The 15,297-nt window shown below is 48.1% G+C and overlaps 1 protein-coding gene and 1 long non-coding RNA gene across 2 annotated transcripts in view; one reads left to right on the plus strand and one right to left on the minus strand.

The window, feature by feature from the left end:
* RCAN1 (regulator of calcineurin 1) overlaps positions 1 to 15,297 on the minus strand; it is a 119,895-nt gene that overhangs the window by 19,578 nt on the left and 85,020 nt on the right. The gene's annotated exons all lie outside the window — the stretch shown is intronic.
* LOC147380389 (uncharacterized) lies at positions 219 to 1,192 on the plus strand. The gene is made up of 2 exons (XR_015168813.1): positions 219 to 394; positions 747 to 1,192. It is a non-coding gene; the product is annotated as an uncharacterized LOC147380389 (long non-coding RNA).

A 15,297-nucleotide genomic window follows, 5' to 3' on the forward strand; every position in this document is an offset into this window, starting at 1 on the left:
TTGTGACCCCTTGGAATGCAGACTGCCAGGCTCCTCTGTCCAGGGGTTTTCCCAGCAAGAATACTGGAGTGGGTTGCTATTTCCTCCTCCAGGGGATGGATCTCCCTGACCCAGGGATCAAACTTGCATCTCCTGCATTTGCTGGTGGATTCTTTACCACTGAGCCACCCGGGAAGCCTTCTTCAGTCCCCAGGACCTGGTTTTTTTTTTTTTCCATTCCAGCTCCAAATGGCTTTTACAACCTTAGACTACTTCATTCCCACCCAGTAAATCCCTTTACATTCAAATGATGAGTTTGACGCTGTCGTGTGAATGCTGGTGGAAAAGCCTTGTTTGTCTCATTCTATGTTCCACACTCATCTTGGAAGAACTGACACAGCTCAAACTCTGGCTGGTAAGTACGCTGCCTCAAGGCCGGCCCGGATCCTGTTCTGGTTCTGGTAAGTTCTCCCAGGGTACCTGGCACAGGTCTGCGGGCCCACAGACACCCCATCAGTACTGGGTGATTGACTGGCTGAATCAAAGGTCAAGAGAGACTAAGGGGGAAGGAATGAGGTCAGACCGAAATCTGTCAATCTTTAACAACAGAGACAAAACTCAGTTTTCAATAACTTGGCTTCGCAGAACTTGTATCCGCACCTGGTTTTAAATCTCAGGATCTCAGCTCAGAAATCATGTTTTGCCAAGTGAGGGAGAAGAGAAAAGCATTATGTGTTCTTATCTACTCTTTCCATTACCACCCACAGGCCCCATTTCCACGACTTTGTTGGGAAGTTACCCAGGAGACCACAGAGCATGCTGTCTTTTCACACTTCGCATTTTCATCATCGAGGATTATTTTAAAATCTGACGATAAGTCGCCTGTGGAAGTCTATCCTGTCACCTCCGTGTGGGTATCACAATGATTCGAAACAGACTTCACAACAATAAACACAGGACAAACAAGACATCGCATCTTGGTTATTGCCAGTCACCATGAAAAAACAAGGACAGTCATGCCAACCTTGTTCATTAGGAAGGCTGGGGTGTTTATGTCAAGTGACTTGAAATGTGCACACCCCTCTACACCAGAGCATCTGAAAAGAGCTGCTTTTTCTCCTTCAGGTTAGTTTGCTGGTTGTGAACTGGCAGTGCCCTTCCCCCAAATAAAACTATTAGTTGCCAATATTAAAAAATTGGGAGTTTTCACAGAGATATATAATTTCTTTTTTGGGGGGGGATTAAAAAAAAAGAAAGATGGATACATGTATATGTATGTCTGATTCCCTTCACTGTTCACCTGAAACGATTACAACATTGTCAATTGGCTATACTCAACACAAAATGTTTTTGGTATTAAAAAAATAAAAAACAACATTTTTGTTTTTAAAAAAAGGAAGATGTGGCAATTCAGAGCCCAGACACTCATGCAGCAATGGCCGAACCCGTGGCAAAGCCCCTGCTCTTCAAATACCAATGGCTCCATGCTCCAGACCCCAGAGGCATGAGTTTTTGGCTTCTGGCTTAATTTAGTAAGTCATCAAAATAGATTAGTCACCTGCTTTGAGCCAGACACTGAGAGGTAGGGACACACAAAGCAGCTTACCCGTCCACATCCCCAGGCTCAAAATGTTCTATGTCAAATAATTACTCCAAATAATACACAGTGAGAACACGTCCCTTCCTCCTTATACAGCAATTCTTTATTTTTTACTGACACATATCGCATTTCTAGGCGTGACTCCCTGGGCATTTGCAGTATGTTCTCTTCACTCCTGAAATTATACTCTTATGCAAGTGAATGGTGGGGATGCTAGTATGGAGATGACCTAGATTCCGCGCAAACGTTTACAAACCACAGTTGGTTTCTTTAGCAATTGTTAGGGAAGACAGGATTGGGACATACCAGGGAGGTGCATGGCACAGCTGAGAATCAGCACTGATGGATTTCTACAGAACTGGTTTATAGATGAATGGAGACGGAAGGTTTTGGTTACCACCGATATTCGGCAACACGAGTTAGAAAGATCATCTAGAGGTAGCTTGAGATCCGGGTATTCTCAGGGTGAGGCTTTTAAAGATACGTTTCAAAAGATCCTTTTGAGAAGACAGTGTTTTAAAGTGGTCTTGTAAGATTCTCGGATACAGTTTGATCCATCTTCTTATGTGAAAAGGACTCTTAGTAAGAGGGAGCCTGACTTCATCCTTGAGTGTGAGCTGCCCCTGAGGCTGTGGTGTTGCTAGCGCTCCCCTTGTGGGGGTGAAATTCCATGAAACACTCAGCGATCTGTGGCCAGGGTTGGCTGAGCCCCTACTTCTGCTCCTGTAACCAACCCCCCCCGACAACCAACCAAAACCCCAACAGTCACTGGCTGCTCCTGGACTCTGAGACACAGGTTATCGTGCAGGAAGTTTGTTAGGGAGTATGATAGCTCAGCTGGTAAAGAATCCGGAGACCCTGGTTTGATTCCTGGGTTGGGAAGATCCGCTGGAGAAGGGATAGGCTACCCACTCCAGTATTCTTGGGCTTCCCTGGTGGCTCAGTTGGTAAAGAATCCGCCTGCAATGTGGGAGACCTGGGTTTGATCCCTGGGTCGGGAAGATCCCCTGGAGAAGGGAGAGGCAACCCACTCCAGTATTCTGGCCTGGAGAATTCCATGGACTGTATGTATAGTCCATGGGGTCACAAAGAGTAAGATAGGACAGAGCGGCTTTCACTTTCACTTTCTTTGGTGATCAACACCCAGGGAGAGGAAGGAGATGGGAGGGGTGGGAGGGGAGGGGAAAGGCAGGGGAGAAAGAGAGGCTGGGCAGAGGGAGGGTGGAGCTACCAGGTGGTCCCAGTGGAAGCCTTGCAGACCCTGTGGGGAGTTCTGAAGATGGGACGACCCTCACTGGAGCAGAAGGGCTGGGCCATGATACCCTCCGCATTGGTCAGCTCTGGGATGGGAGGTACCTTGAGAAGGAGGGGACTTAGGGAGGTGGCTCTCAGCTGAACTCAGCCCCAAAAGGGGGCAACTGACAAGGGCAGCTCGGGGACAAATCCATCACTCCTGAAGGGATCTGGGTGTGTAACTGCGTCCCTCAACCCACCAACAAACCAGGCTTCCCTGGTGGCTCAGTTGGTAAAGAATCTGCCTGCAATGCAGGAGACTCTGGTTCAATCCCTGGGTTGGGAAGGTCCCCTGGAGAAAGGAAAAGCTAGCAACTCCAGTGTACTGGCCTGGAGAATTCCATGGACTGTATAGTCCACAGGGTCACAAAGAGTCGGACATGACTGAGCAACTTTCACACTTCACATAAGTTAATCACCGGAAATTTCTCATAAATATGACTGACTTAAACTGGACACCATGAAAATACTACTGAGTCCACTCCAAATAATTAGCTCATCTCCCCAGGTAAAGAACTTCTGAAGGAATATGGTAGTGAACTGTATGAACTAAGTTGCTTCAGTCATGTCCAATGCTTTGCAACTCTACAGACTGTAGCCTGTCAGGCTCCCCTGTCTATGGGATTTTTCAGGCAAGAATATTGGAGTGGGCTGCCCTGCTCTCCTCTAGGGCATCTTCTGGACCTTGGGATTGAACCCTTATCTCGTATGCATCTCTGCTGCATTAGCAGGCAGGTTCTTTACCCCTAGCGCCACTTGGGAGGCCACAAGTAAACCCAACAGTTTAAACTTTGAGTATAAACCAGGTCAACCAAAACCCTGAATCCCTCCCGGGAGTTTGTCCTAATGAAATCCTCAGGGCTGTGGGAAAAAATTTCGATGAAAATACATTCTCTGCACTGTTCTTTATGCAAATAACACACTAGAGCAAACTAATTATTTGATCAGAAACCAGCTAATAAATATGCTGTATCAGTACACTACCGGAGAAGGCAATGGCACCCCACTCCAGTACTCCTGCCTGGAGAATCCCATGGATGGAGGAGCCCGGTAGGCTACAGTCCACGGGGTGGCAAAGAGTTGGACGTGACTGAGCGACTTCACTTTCACTTTTCACTTTCATGCATTGGAGAAGGAAATGGCAGCCCACTCCAGCACTCTTGCCTGGAGAATCCCAGGGACGGGGGAGCCTGGTGGGCTGCAGTCCATGGGGTCGCTAAGAGTTGGACACGACTGAGCAACTTCACTTTCACTTTCATGCATTGGAGAAGGAAATGGCAGCCCACTCCAGTGTTCTTGCCTGGAGAATCCCAGGGACGGGGGAGCCTGGTGGGCTGCAGTCTATGGGGTCACACAGAGTCGGACACGACTGAAGTGTCTTAGCAGCAGCCACAGCAGTACACTACAGAGCCACTCATACCTCACAGGAAGGAAGTGAAAACTATTTAACGACATAAAAAAGATGTTCACAACTTGCTATTTAGAGGGGGAAAAAAACCCAGTTTTCAAAGCAGTGTTTACTGTTGTGACTTCATCTTGATGAAAAGAAAGACTGCAGTGCTTTCTTTTATTCGCTTCTTCAGACTTATTAGAATTTCTACAATGCACATTTATTATTTTTGTAACAAAAAAAGGCTTTTCTCTTCCCCCACTCCCCACTATCTGTTCTATATCAATATTGGATCAAGGACCATGGTTAACAGATACACTAAGTAAGGCAGAAGGTTAGAGAGGAAATCTACTTTTATTTTTTTTAACATAGCAGTCTGGTGTCCTGGGACTTCCTAGGTGGCTCGGTGGTAAAGAACCTACCTGCCAATGCCGAAGATGCAGGAGATGCGGGTTCAATCCCTGGGTTGGAAAGATCCCCTGGAGGAGGATATGGCAACCCATTTTCTGGAAAATCCCATGGACAGAAGATCCTGGAGGGCTACAGTCCACAGCGTCACAAAAAGTTGGACACGACTGAGTGACTGAGCATGCATGCATGCACTGGTGTCATGACCTTTACTTCATTATTCCCAAGCCTTGTGTTTTTACCTCATTAATATTTGGAAGTTTCAACTGTGGGAAGAATCCCATTTCTAATCTAAATATCTTTAACAAACAGATTTCACCAGAAAATGTTCATTTTGTTTACCTTTGGTAAGGTCTCCAGCCAGCCCTCTTTAGCTGGTGAAATGTCCAAAGTGTGTGGACTGAGCCTGTCTCCCCGGAATCAAGGCCATGCACTGGCCAGAACAGGGTCCTGTGATTCTATTTGGCTCCACAGTGTGAGTCGCTGGGCTGAGCAGACCTCACACGTTCTGTAGGCTCCACAGTATGGTCAGCACAGAATATCTGATTGTGGGGCAAAGATCTCCCATCCAGGTCATTCAAATGTCCCCCAGGGCAATGTCTTCTCAGAGCAAAACTACAGAGCTCTTTCCTGTCCCTGCCAAGTCTCCACACCTATTGCTTCCTCAGCTGCGTTTTTGTTTTTTTTCCCCTCTGTCCTTTTGTTCCAGAATCACATCCAATCTTTTCCTTTCTTCTTGAGACAATCCTGCCTTCTGCATCTCCCTTCTAACAAGACTCAGTTCAGTTCAGTTGCTCAGTCATGTCCGACTGTTTGTGACCCCATGGACTACAGCACACCAGGTCTCCCTGTCCATCACCAACTCCTGGAGCTTACTCAGACTCATGTCCATTGAGTCGGTGATGCCATCCAACCATCTCATGCTCTGTCATCCCCTTTTCCTCCCACCTTCAATCTCTCCCAGCATCAGGGTATTTTCCAGTGAGTCAGTTCTTCATATCAGGTGGCCAAAGTACTGGAGTTTCAGCTTCAACATCAGTCCTTCCAATGAATATTCAGGACTGATTTCCTTTATGAATGACTGGTTGGATCTCCTTGCAGTCTAAGGGACCCTCAAGAGTCTTCTCCAACACCACAGTTCAAAAGCATCAGTTCTTCAGTGCTCAGCTTTCTTTATAGTCCAACTCTCACATCCATACATGATCACTGGAAAAACCATAGCCTTGACTGGAGTTACGTAATAAACCTTTCCCCGTGACTGTGTTCACAATGACAACTGTTTAATGTATAAGACCTGCCCGAGAATTTGGATTTAATCATCAACTTCTGAAGATCAAAGTCTCAGTCAGAAGTGAATGCATTACTAACAGGGAAATTCCAGGCAGCAAGTCAGTTACAGCGTAAAATTCCTTGGACAGGTGGGTTCTCCCAGAGCTAGGTGTTTCCCTGGAGAAGGCAATGGCAACCCACTCCAGTACTCTTGCCTGGAAAATCCCATGGATGGAGGAACCTGGTAGGCTGCAGTCCATGGGGTCGCTAAGAGTTGGGCACGACTGAGCGACTTCACTTTCACTTTTCACTTTCACGCATTGGAGAAGGAAATGGCAACCCACTCCAGTGTTCTTGTCTGGAGAATCCCAGGGACGGGGGAGCCTGGTGGGCTGCCGTCTATGGGGTCGCACAGAGTGGGACACGACTGAAGTGACTTAGCAGCAGCAGGTGTTTCCCTACCTGCAGATAAGACATTATTTTTCAAGCATCTTCGCTGAGCAGCATCTTGTGTGGGCTGTTTGGAGTTAAGAACAGATTTCCTTGTTTGAAGAAAACTCCTCATTTGTTGATCGTTCAACCACCATTTATTAAGGATCTGCTCTGAGCCTTCTCAGATTCCATGGCTGGGTTAAATTACACCTACCACATAGTCTCATAACACCGAGAACCTCCAGTGTTTAGTATTTATCACATATTCTTGACCGCACCTCACAGCTTCTGGTAGTTTATTTCCCTCACCAGGGATCAAACCCCAGGCCCTCGGCAGTGAGAGCTCGGAGTCCTACCGCTGGATTGCCAGGGAATTCACTTTATCACATTTTAGTTGATTTCCTCCACTAAACTATGGAGAAAGCAATGGCAACCCACTCCAGTACTCTTACCCGGGAAATCCCATGGTCAGAGGAGCCTGGTAGGCTGCAGTCCATGGAGTCACTAAGAGTCGGACACGACTGAGCGACTTCACTTTCCCTTTTCACTTTCACGCACTGGAGAAGGAAATGGCAACCCACTCCAGTGTTCTTGCCTGGAGAATCCCAGGGACGGGGGAGCCTAGTGGGCTACAGTCCATGGGGTCTCAAAGAGTCGGACACAACTAAGCGACCAACACACAGGCACACACACACACAGTACTCTGTGAGGGGTTCAGAAGCCTAAGACACAGTTCCTGCCATCACAGGGGCTTAATATTATAGCCTGTGAGATGAGACTGCAACTCTAGTGATGAGATAATATATATGAGCCATCTGTGTTTCGGGCAGTGAAAGCTCAGGATATTGGAGGTGGAGGTAGGGATCAGTGATGATCCTGTCTCAATACCCAATTAGCCCAGCTATGGAAAGTCCTGTGGGTTAAGGCCTTAAAAATAGGGTTAGATTTTTAAATGAGAAGGAAAAGGATATAGCCCTGTATTTTCTCATTACTACCTGAATATAAGGTACTGTTGTTGTTCAGTGGCTCAGTTGCATCCAAATCTCTGCGACCCCATGGACTACAGAACGTCAGGCTTCCCTGTCCTTCCCTGTCTCCTGGAGTTTGCTCAAACTCATGTCCGTTGAGTCGGTGATGCCATCCAACCATCTCATCCTCTGTCGTCCCCTTCTCCTCCAGCCCTCAATCTCTCCCAGCATCAGGGTCTTTTCCAGTGAGTCAGCTCTCTGCATCAGGTGGACAAAGTATTGGAGCTTCACCTTCAGCATCAGTCCCTCCTGTGAAGATTCAGGGCTGATTTCCTTTAGGATGGACTGGTTTGCTCTCCTTGCTGTCCAAGGGACTCTCAAGTCTTCTCCAGCACCACAGTTTGAAAGCATCAAAGGTATTAGGAAAGTTAACATTTTCTTCATCCACAATCATGCCAACTCAAAAAAGGAGTTGCTTTTTATTAAAGACATACACAGTGTGATTTTGAAGAAACTTGAATGCCTGTATTTTGGCATGGCATTGGTTAAGTGTTGGTATTTATTAGTCTGATGTCCTGGATTTCTCGGGAAATCCTACTTTTGTTAGTTTGATTTATTTCTAAAATACAAAACAACCATGCGGTACATGTGGCTACATTTTTAATATTTTGGTAAAAATATCAAAATAAATGAACTTATTAGACAAGATCTTCTGTTAGTTCACAGACCCAATCTGGGGTTTTTGAATACAGTATCCATCAATGTGGGGAGGATGCAGAGAGCTACTATAAAGACATTTTTGGCAGATGGAATTTTCTGAAGAGAGCTGTCACAAATCTTCCTTCCCACATGCTCTTGTAGAACCTTGTCATTCCCCCACCAAGAGGACAGTTACGTCTCTTCTGGCCTTGAACATGGGTGAGCCTTTGTGAGAGTCTCAACAGACACTAGGGGCTTCCCTAGTGGCTCAGATGGTGAAGAATCTGCCTGCAAAGAAGGAGATCTGGGTTCGATCCCTGGGTCAAGAAGATCCCCTGGAGAAGGGAATGGAAATCTGCTCCAGTATTCCTGCCTTGGAGAATCCCATGGACAGAGGAGCCTGGCAGGCTGCAGTCCGCTAAGAGATGGACACAACGTAGTGAATGAACACCAACCACAGACACGATAGGGTGGAAATGGCATCACATAACTTCTGAGGCTAGAGCATAAAAGGCCATGCACTCGTGCCTTGTTCTCTTGGAAACCAGTCACCATGCTGTCGGGAAGCCCAGGCAGCCCGTGGAGAGGAACTGAGGCCCCTGGCCCAAAGCCCTGGCTGAGCTACCAAACAAGAGCTGGCACAACTTGCCAACCGTGTGAGTGTGGCCTCTGGAGTGGCTTCCCTGGCATCCAGCCAGGCAAACCCAGCAGACGCCATGTGGAGGCGAGAAGAGTCACCTTGGCGGAACTGCAGAATCCTGAGCAAAATAAATGACTGCTGCTGTTTTCAGCTGCTGACTGCGGGGTGGTTTGTTTCCCAGAAATAGGAACTGGAAGAATGTTTCAGAGATGTGTGGAAATGGCCAGGTCTCTGTAATTGATTAGACTTGGATGGCAGGGAAGGAAAGACTGAACCGATGGACTGCTTTCCCACTGAGAGTAGGATCCTTCACAGGCAGAGGGAGAGGCAGAGGATGGATGGTTAGGTTAGGGGTTGAGGTTGGGAAGGTGACTCTGGTTTTTCGTCATTTATATAAAGTGGCCGCTTTTTACCTGGCCATGGACAGGAAGGATGTAACAGAGTGGGAAAGAGCATGGACTCTGGAGCCAGGCTGTCTGGGTTGGAGCCCTGGCATTGACATTTCTCAGCTGTGTGACCTTGGACAAGGTTCTTCACTCCCATGTGCTTCAGTTTCTTTGTCTGTAAAAGAAGGATCATAACAACAGAACCATCCTCATAAGTTGTGACGGTCATAACCTAATGTCTAAAAAGGGCTTGGCGCAGAGGAAGTTCTAGGAAAGTGTCTGCTGTTGTGATCCACGTAACTCTGGGCCTTGCATAGTGAGGCAGGCTGAAGACTGGCCTCTCAAAGACATCCACATCCTAATCCCTGGGACTCTGAACACAGGACCTTACAGAGCATAGAAGACCTTGCAGGTGTGACTAAACTGAGGACATGGGAGATGACCTTGAGATTGTCCGGGGACAGTAAGAAGGAGGCAGGAAGGTTGGAGTTGGACCCTGATATGATGATGGAAGAAGGTCGAAGTGATGTGAGCCTGTGAACCAATGCTTTCGACTCTAGAGCTTGAAAAAAGGCAGGGAAACCAACTCCTGATTTTAGCCCACTGAGTGATTTTGGCGTTTTGACCTCCAGCACTGTAAGATAATAAACCTGTGTGGTTGCAGGCACTAAAACTGTAGTAGTTTGTTACAGCAGAAATAGGAAACGAATCCAGATTTTAACCTTGAGGGAGATTATAGCACATGGAGTAGACAGAATGAAAAGAAGATGAATCAACTGAAGATGAATCGATTTTGGAATCAGTAAGACATCTCTTGATTCCTCTTTTCCTGTCTTAGCATTGTTGGGACATTTGCTCTTTAATCTTAGCTTGTGGAGTAGCCAGTCCCAGCTCTGATATAAGCACAGACCCCAGCCCTCGTTTGCTGGGAGGCTTCCATCAGTGGGTGCCACCCAGGAAGACCACAGTGGTTACACACCGACAGCGTCTGCCCTGACTGGTGGATATATTTTCTGACTGGTCAGTGCCCACAAGGTCCTAGTTGCTATAAATTTTGAATATTACCTCTAGATGTAAAACTGAATTTTCTCTTCTGTACCTTAGGCACAATCTAAGTCAAAGGTGACTGCTTCCATAAAATTAAAAGACACTTGCTCTTTGGAAGGAAAACTATGACCAACCTAGACAGCATATTGAAAAGCAGAGACATTACTTTGCCAACAAAGGTCCATCTAGTCAAAGCAATGGTTTCTCCATTGGTCATGTATGGATGTGAGAGTTGGACTATAAAGAAAGCTGAGTGCTGAAGAATTGATGCTTTTGAATTGTGGTGCTGGAGAAGACTCTTGAGAGTCCTTTGGACTGCAAGGAGGTCCAACCAGTCCATCCTAAAGGAGATCGGTCCTGAATATTCACTGGAAGGACTGATGCTGAAGCTGAAGCTCCACTACTTTGGCCACCTGATGCAAAGAACCCACACATTGGGAAAGACCCTGATGCTGGGAAAGATTGAAGGCCAAAGGAGAAGGGAGGTGGCAGAGGATAAGATGGTTGGATGGCATCACCGACTCAATGGACATGAGTCTGAGCAAACTCTGGGAGACAGTGAAGAAGAGGGGAGCCTGGTGTGCTACAGCCCATGGGGTCACAGAGTCAGACATGACTTAGTGACTGAACAACAACTACAAAAGTCAAAGGTGGTACAATTAGCCTAAGTAAGTAGCTCTCACAATGTACTTTCAAAGGAGCAGCGTCTCTTTGCCTGGGAATGTGTTAGAAGTGCACAGTTTTGCCCCACCTACTGTACCAGATAGAATTCTAAAATGGCCCACTGTCCCCCTTCCCCGGTGGACATGCCAGGCATAACATTGTCTCCAGGACCATGGCCACGATGGGTTTTACCCATGACTGGCTTATGACTCTTTGCAACCCCATGGACTGTAGCCTGTTGGGCTCCTCTGTCCATGGGATTCTCCAGGCAAGAATACCAGAGTGGGTTGCCATTTCCCTCTCCAGTGTCACACCACACAGTTTGTGAAAAGGCGATTAGCCAGGCTGAGCCCTTAGAAGAGACCAGGCTCTTTCTGAAGTCAGAGATTTGACATGTGAGAGAGATCTCTTGTCACTGGCTTGACAGAGGAAGGGGTCAGGATGTAAGTTGCCTCAAGAGGAGAGGGTGGCCTTGGAAGGAAATGGGGATCTGAGCATCTGCAGAAGCAGATTCTTCCCCAGACCTCCAAAGAGGAAGGCAGCCCCACCCGTGACTTGATGCTAGTCTTGCATGACCTGGAGCAGAGAAGCTGGCCACACCACACCCCGACTCTTGACTACACACCCTGACTTCTGACTCCAGACCTCCCAGCTAATAAGTGGGTGTTAAGTTGAGCCATTCCACTTGTGGTATTTCATTACACAGCGGAGAATATATTTACTGAATCAGAAGCTCTGGGTTTTAACAAGCCCTCCAGGTGACTGGAATGCACACGCAAGTTTGAGCACCTCTGGTGTCCACAAGGGGCCCACCCAGCAGAGATTGGGCAACTTCAGATGTGGTAAGCATCAGCTGCAGCTGTCCTAGCATATATTCCAAGAGTCTTTCTGCTCCTCTGCTGCATTTGAAAAAGTTTTAAAAAGCACACACACACAAACACACACAATGTTCCAGACTTGCCCTTTTCAGGTGGAACATCAGACAGATCATTAGACATTCTGCAAATACCAGACAAGGGGGGCCATGCAATCTTCCCTTTCCTCCTTCAACCTAACAGTTCAGGGCAGTTGGAGCTATTATCCATAAAACAGCCACAGAAGGAAAGTCCTAAGGGAAGTGGGGCCAGGGAAGGCAGGACCACACATCATCTTCCGAGGGGCTGCAAGCAGGGCCAGGTTGACCTGAGTTTCCAAAACTATAAAAGCAGGGCCTACCTCCTAGGGTGGCTGTGAGGCTGTTAAAGCCACACCCCAGGGCTCAGGAAAGGGCCTGGCACAGGGACACAGAGGTGGGGGCACCTGTCCTGCCTCTGTCCCTGGTTCCATCTTCCCCCAGTTCATCCTTCTGCACCCTTCTCACTTCTCCCAGCTTTTCTGATTTGTCTTTTTTTGATTAGTGTTCACATGGTTTATCTTTCTCTAACCTATTTATTTCATTTTGGCCATGTTGTAGATCAAACCAGTCCATCCTAAAGGAAACTGACTGAATATTCACTGGAAGAAGGACTGATGCTGAAGCTGAAGCTCCAATACTTTGGCCACCTGATGCAAAGAGCCGACTCATTGGAAAAGATCCTGATGCTGGGAAGGATGGAAGGCAGAAGGAAGAGGAGAAGGAGGAGGTGGCAGAGGATGAGATGGTTAGATAGCATCACTATTCAATGGAAGTGAATTTAAGAAATTCCAGGAGATAGCGAAGGGCAGTGGAGCCAGGCATGCTGCAGTCCATGGGGGTTGCAAAGAGTCAGATGCAACCGAGTGAGTGAACAATAAAAAGGGCAGCCTGCTTATCTGAAGGGATGGCTGGAAGCTCCGCCCAGTTCGCTGCAGGATGCTTTGCATATGGGACCTGGAGCACAGGGAGGAGGAAGCATGGGGGAAGGATGCTGGAAGGTGAGCCTCAGAGAACGCACCACGGCTCACTCTTCTTTGAGATGTTCCCAAGCCAGGTGTTAAGAACCCACCTGTCCTCTCCTTGTGAGCCCTCCTATGGCCTCCATTCACCCTCAGGAGAAAAACCCAGCGTCGTGACAAGTGGTTCCTGCCATCCCTTGGGGCAAGTCCCACCCGCGACGCAGGCCAGTTCCGGCCACTGCCCTGGTTCATGGTTGCTGCCCCGGCCGGGTCTTCACGTCTCAGGACCTTTATCCAGGCAGCTCTCTGCTGGGCCGCCTCCAGTGTCTGCTCCAAGTCTGAGTCCCACGTGAAAAACAACAGAAACACGACTCCTCAGAGCTGCTGCCCCTTGGACATGGCTGAGTCCTCTGTTAAGCACTCCTTTTCATTCCTAGCACACGTTGACAGCGGTAACTGGTCTGGAGTTTAGGACTGGAAAGTGATCTTCCTGCTGCCTGCCACATCCAGCCCAGGTCCCGGACCCCGGGAGACTGCTCAGATTCTCTGTGGACTGAGTGACTGAATGAATTCATGATCGTGTTCTCTGTAAACTCCAAAATATTGAACTGAAAAGAGGAATTCAGGGGGAAAAAAGGAAAGAAAAAGATCCCTGGCACTTTTAAAACTTGTAAATTAGTGGAGGAAAATCTGATTTGGGGTTCCTCTCCTCGGTCATTCATCAAGCTTTCTCGCTGAGCATCTTCTGAGGAGGAGCCATGCTCGTCCCTGAGAGAGAGCAAGTGAAGGAGATGCTGCCCTGCTCTCTGGAAACATCCACTTTCCATCAGAGCTTCCCTGGTGGCTCAGATAGTAAAGAGTCTGCCTGCAATGGTGGGAGACCTGAGTTCAACCCCTGGGTTGGGAAGATCCCCTGGAGAAGGGAAGGGCAATCCACTCCAGTATTCTTCCTTGGAGAATCTCATGGACAGAGGAGTCTGGTGGGTTATAGGCCATGGGGTCACAGAGAGTTGGACATGACTGAGCGACTAACACTTTGAATTTCACTTAGAACTGGGGGGCTTCCCAGCTGACTCTAGTGGTACAGAACCTGCCTGCCAATGCAGGAGACGTAAGGGACGCCAATTAGATCCCTGGGTCAGGAAGATCCACTGGAGGAGGGCACAGCAACCCACTCCAGTATTCTTGCCTGGAGAACCACATGGACAGAGGAGCCGGGAGGGCTACAGTCCATGGGGTCACAAAGGGTCAGACATGACTGAGGCGACTTAGCACTCACTGCCTGGGAACTATCCTTTACGTCTTAGCCAACAGCAGCACCAGTGACATGCGCAGAAGGCGAGCCCAGGGTACCACTGGGTGGGAGTGGGGAAGCCTCATAAGGCTGGGCCATGTGAACACCATGGCGCATCCCTGAAGGCCAGGGGTCAGTGAGATAAGATGGAGGCACTTGATATGTGGACGAAGCTTCTCCTCCGGTCCCCCGTCAATGGTGTGAGAGCTGCTGGGACCACCTTTCCCCTGCCCTGCACCTGCAACCGGGGTGCCTGCAATCTGGTTCAGCAGCACCCCCTGACTTCTCAGTGGAGCGCAAACTAAACCAGGAGGCAAGAGCTAAGCAAAGTCACAAGACCAGCACCCCTCCCCTACACCCTGGCTTTGTTTCACTGTCTCCTCAAGTTTGCTTCCTGCTCTGGGGTGGGGAGACCACAGCACTGCACGGTGGGCAGCAGGCCTGGTCAGCACGTGTCACCCACCCTTCCGAAGCCCAGCCGGAAGACTATCTGAACTGCAACTTCGTATTTTCCAACAAAAGGCTGGGCTGGTGACATATGTGAGTGTGGGTCCCCACTGAGAACCGATCTGAGTCCTGACTAAGAAGGTCATTTTGCAAATGAGGAAGTATATCTTGGGCTCCTTGTGGTTTCTGATGAAAGCTGCTGCAATGTGGGACACGGGTGAAAGAACACTGAGAAAAGAGATGAGGTCACTCAGTCTGCCCCCCTGTGAAGGACTGGGGGGGGGCGGGTGTTGAGTGGAAAGATCCTTTATGTCCTAAGAGTCAAGTGAGCCTATGGCTTGTCTCAGCATTTCTCAGGACTTTTACACTCATGTTTTTTTTTTTTAGTACAAAGCTATGGTTTTTCCAGTAGTCATGTATAGATGTGACAGTTGGTCCATGAAGAAGGCTGAGGGCTGAAGAACGGATGCCAAAGAATTGTATTGTGCTGGAGAAGACTCTTGAGAATCCCTTGGACAGCAAGATCAAACCAGTCCATCCTAAAGGAAATCAACCCTGAATTTTCACTGGAAGGACTGATGCTGAAGCTGAAGCTCCAACACTTCAGCCACCTGATGCAAAGAGCCACCTCTTGGAAAAGACTGATGCTGGGAAAGACTGAGGGCAGGAGGAGAAGAGGGTAACAGAGGATGAGAGGGTTGGATGGCATCGCTCGCTCAATGGACAGGAATTTGAGCAACCTCGGGAGATAGTGAAGGACAGGGAAGCTTGGCATGCTGCAGTCTGTGGGGCAGCAGAGTCAGACCCAACTGACCAACAACAATAAACAACTTTATTGACATATAATAAACTTCCCATCTTTGAAATGTACAATTTGACAAGTTTGACTAATGTATATGCCCATGAAACAGGGTGTTTTGGATGAAAT

This window comes from Bos grunniens, chromosome 1, assembly GCF_055505025.1.
Source record: "Bos grunniens cultivar Pamir isolate PY7600 chromosome 1, Bosgru_T2T1.0, whole genome shotgun sequence".
Lineage (NCBI taxonomy): Eukaryota > Metazoa > Chordata > Mammalia > Artiodactyla > Bovidae > Bos > Bos grunniens.